This window comes from Cygnus olor, chromosome 1, assembly GCF_009769625.2.
Source record: "Cygnus olor isolate bCygOlo1 chromosome 1, bCygOlo1.pri.v2, whole genome shotgun sequence".
In the NCBI taxonomy this organism is placed as follows: Eukaryota; Metazoa; Chordata; class Aves; order Anseriformes; family Anatidae; genus Cygnus; species Cygnus olor.
In genome coordinates this window covers 64,021,037-64,025,606 of record NC_049169.1, presented here as the reverse complement: position 1 = coordinate 64,025,606, position 4,570 = coordinate 64,021,037, and positions in this window count along the sequence as shown.

The following is a 4,570-nucleotide window of genomic DNA, read 5'->3' as shown; positions in this document are numbered from 1 at the left end:
AAATAATTTCACTCAACCACTCTGTGTACTTTAAACCACAGAGACTTTAAAAAAAAAGAAAGGCAAATTCAAATTAGAATATGTAGGAGATGTTTTTCGTATTCTGATTTAACCAGAGATTTGATTGACTGGAGTGCTGAATCTGAGACTTTAAGTGCATAGTGTCAGCAAGGAGGTGAACTTCACGGCTGAGTTTTGTAGCCTGAAAATAAGAGTATACAGAAAAACACTTGCAAAGTCCTTAATGAAAGTGTTGTTAACAGGCACTGCTATAATAATGCTAATGATTCTTACTTTTTACCTCCCTCCTAATTAGATGTAAAGGCACCAAGGGAGAAGTCTTGCTACAGTTCAGGCATTTGAGATAATGCCCTTAAAAATATGGGAGTTTTAATTATTTTTAATAGTTCCTCTGGTCCCTCAAATTTCAGGGAAAAAAATCTGAGTATTATTCTTTTATCTGTTGTTGCATATGCACTAAAAACTAGATTGTAGCTATGGGACAAAGAGTGCTACATTGGCACCAACCTCTTGAACTGCTTACAGGGAACCGTGCTTAGGGGAAGGAGAAGGCTACCCAGAAAAGAGTAACAGCCTGGCAGAAATACCCCCCAAATGACAGGGGGAACAAAAATGGAAGGAGACTTTGGATCCGCGGGGAGGGGAGGGCATAGAGAATGTTGTTTGGAGAGTTTCAGCTGTTTTGCCTATCTTGCTTCCTAAATCGTCATTTAAAGGACAACGACCAACACCTGAGCAAAGTGTCAAGGAAGGTGTCAAGCTTGGAATTTTACTCTCTCTCTCCATAGTGGATAAACAACCCACCACTGAACACAAATTCCTGAAGGCAGGCATCTAATGATAGACATCCCAATTTCCCTATAAAACAGTAACCCCTTCACCTTAAAGTGTTTTCAAGCAGTCTCTGCCTCAAGCTGCCCTCTAGAAGTGGGAGACCGCTCTGGGAGGGTGGCAGGGAGAGATGGAGAAGGGGTGAGAAGAGCCTGCTCCATATCCACCACACAGGCCAGCAGAACCAGCTGAAGTTATCCAGAGAAAACGTCCCCCATCTGGGCACTTCCTTCCTTGTCACACAGGCTTTACACAATCTGTTCAGCAGGTTGGGAGCACTGCTCCTCATCTCCCCTTAACGTGTTCCTTCCAGTTTCTACTGTGTACAGGAGGGCTGAAGGACAGACACCACACCAGGCCAAAGGGAACATGCTCAAGGAGGCACAGTGGCTCACTGACCTGCTACTCCACGCACCTGCACATAGGTTAGTCAGAGGATACTGACTTACTGGTCAGCACCTTGTGATTTCCAAAGTCCTGCTGGCTAACTGGGAACAGTCCTTCATCTGTGCTGAGCACTAGCTAAACTCATAATGCTTTCTGCTCCCTCCTCACCTCTTGTCAAGGTGCTTGGAGCCATGATGATGCTCACAATAAAAGCCGCATAAAGAGCAACACAAGAGAATACAAACAAATATAGAACATGAACAGTCACTTTATTCTGCCAACATCTGGTAAAATCTCTGAGGCAACAAAGATGCATTTTCCCATAACCTTGAAGCTGTTGTCAGAGCTGCTTAATAGCAGTCACAGGTGTACAAGTGACAATACCTATTGCCACAGTCGAGCCTTTGCAAGCCAGGCTGGTACTCTTGGACGCACAAGCTCCGAGACTCCAGCTGGCCAGACTCAAATGCTGCCTCTTGCTTTTCCTCTGTCTGGCCTCCCCACCTCAGAAACAGCCCCACCTTCCACAGGCCCCAAATCCCGTATTTCCCTCAAACTCCCCTGGGTTTAAGCACACCTTGTGGCTGTTCTTGACAGGCAAGAGATTACTGCAATAGATAAAATACGTTTCTGAGGCACACTCACCCAAGCAAAATAGGAGCTACTGGTACCTACAAGATGTTCTACCTCTGTTTCCCTACCTCTCTTCTTCAGGGTTTGGCATGTGGTCTTTTTACTCTTACATACTTTCCTTAACCTGGTCAGTAAGAAAGAGCTACCAGCAACAAAGCTCTTCTTTCTGTAATTGCCAGCCCTGCCTGGCAGGTGATTTTCCTGGCTGGCTTCAAACTACCATCAGGTGCTCAATGCCCCACAACAGGCATGATTCGTTACGTGATTACAAGCCTACCCAGGAAATCAGGTTTTCCCAGTAAAATACATATAATTTTCTTATTTCTTTGTTCCGTGACACATCATCGGAATGGAAAACACCAGCACCTGCTTGCCCATGATCCAGATGCTTGGTGGAGGGGCTCCCTGCAGGGCTGCCAGCTTGCACCTACCACCCTATTTCTCTTAGGGTGGCGGGGCTAAGGTGCCCCATACAGCTCAGATTGCCAGGAGGGAAGGCAGGGCGGCAAGGTGGAGGCCAAGTGGGCTGTGCTCGTATTGTGTGGCTCAGGAGCAGAGCTGTATGATCCACAGACATGGGGCACGAAGAGTCACTAGCAGGTGACTTGGCTGTTGCCAGAGCCCGAAGAGCAAATGAGCCATGACCCAGAAGGCACAACTAAAAGCTTGCTCCTAGCAGGACACTTCCAAAAGATGCCGGGGGAAGGAGTGTTATGCGTTAAGCACTGTGTGGCGTCTGCCTGCCGAAGCGGGAAGCCACAGATTTCCGCTTATCCACAGAAAACCCGAAGTCCTGTGAGCACTTGGCCTGGGCCGTGGCGGGGCAGGGCAGGGCCGCCATCTCACGGCGGCGGCGGCGGCGGCTCCGGGCGGTGCAGGGCAGGGCGGTGAGGGCGCGGCCTCGCCCCGCCGCGCTGCGGCCCCTGGCGGCGGGAGGCGCCCCCTTCACCGCCCCTTCCCTCACCGCCCCTCAACCCGGGGAGCTCCCGAGCGGCAGCCACCGCGGTGATGCTCCCGGTGCGATCCAAGCGGCCGGCGGTCACGTACTCGGTGTGGGAGCGATGGGTGATGCCCAGGGTGGTGCCCGCTGGCGGCTTTGCCAGGAGGAAATTGTTCGTGGCACGGAAAGGACGTGATTTCGAGGCACGCCGAGGCCAAGACACCTTGAAAGAGCCTCAGCAGAGCAGAAAAGCCTACAGACAATTGTGGGTGCAAGGTGTGAGCGTGATCAAGGCTCAGGGGCCTGCCTGAAGGCTCAGTGCACCCACACTGCCTGTTCCTTCCCAGCCTGCGCCAGCCTCCTGTAGCAATAACATCACCCTGACACACCAGGAAATATCATCCAAATAAGAGAAAAAAAAAAAAAAGACAAAACCAAACACAAAATTCCTTGTCATAAACGGTGTGAAGTTTTAGTGTCACATTCCCTTCAGATACGTTCAGGATTTAGAAGTGCCCAAGTTCTACATGCCACTTTTTTCCCCACAATATGTCACTTCTCTCCTCCCTAGGCCCCTATCGGTACAACTTGCCTTTTCTGCCCCCACAGAATGCAAAGCCACTGCAGGTCAACCCAATGTGAACTTTCCAACACAAATACTGACTGAAATCTCTCCTCCAAACAGCAAATGGGTGCTTGCTGAAAGGGCCAGGTTTGGTACCTGGCGCCCATTGTAACCATGGGGAAATAGATTACTTAACAACTGCAAATCCTATATACAGTTATCCTGCAAGGGAATATACATTTTGCTTTTATTCGCTGCAGCCTATGTTCATATGCAGGAAGCCAGGAGGTCTTTGCTAGGTGTCACTTCCAGTGTCCCAGCTGTGCCTGAAAGAGGAGACCTGGACACATGCTCCCTTGCCCCTTGTGGCCAGATTTCCATGGGAAAGAAATGGAAAACAAGAGCCGAAAGCGACCTGTCTCTGTGGTAGTGGCAATCATGGGCCAAGTCTGCAGAATACACAGTGGTTCTGCTCTTAGACCTCACCTACACAGCCTAAATGATGACATTATACACTGTTTAGTGCCATTTAGTAGGACCTTCCCTTTTTCCTGTGTTACATTGAAACTAAATTTTTGTACAGCTTCAGTTTAGAAGAGTTGCAACTGTTTATTGACTGGGGTGGATGCCACCCACTCTACTCAGAAAGGATGTTATAGACTCAGTGTTGCAGAAGTAAACAGGAAAAGAAATGGTCACATTGTACAGATCAGAATAAAATTGATCTCCATGCAGCACCATGCAAAAACCATCTGCCACCGTGCTTTACCAGCAGTACAGAGCACTGAACTGAGGCTTTGGATATCTGGGGTCTGCTGCTGGTTCATTGGTGACTTCCAGCATGATACTTTCTGGTCACACACGCCTCCTTTTCCTCATCTTTCAAGTAGGCATAATACAATCCTCTGTAAAGCATCTTTGGAGTGGGCCAGTATTTTAACAGATGCTTAGCAGATGCCACAGTTGTCATTGAGACAGCTGATCCAGGTGAAGCAAAGGAGGGCTTGAGCCAGGATTTTGCCTTCTGTTCTCACTCCACATTGCTCTCAAGGAGTCTTTTCTCCCCATTGTTCCATAGGAGCAGCTTTCCCTTCCACAGGTGGTCTTCTATCTGCTTCATACAGAGTACCCTCTCCACTGAAATTGGTGTTTTCAACACACTAGGGTTAGCCGACACCTCATCAGCCCCAAGA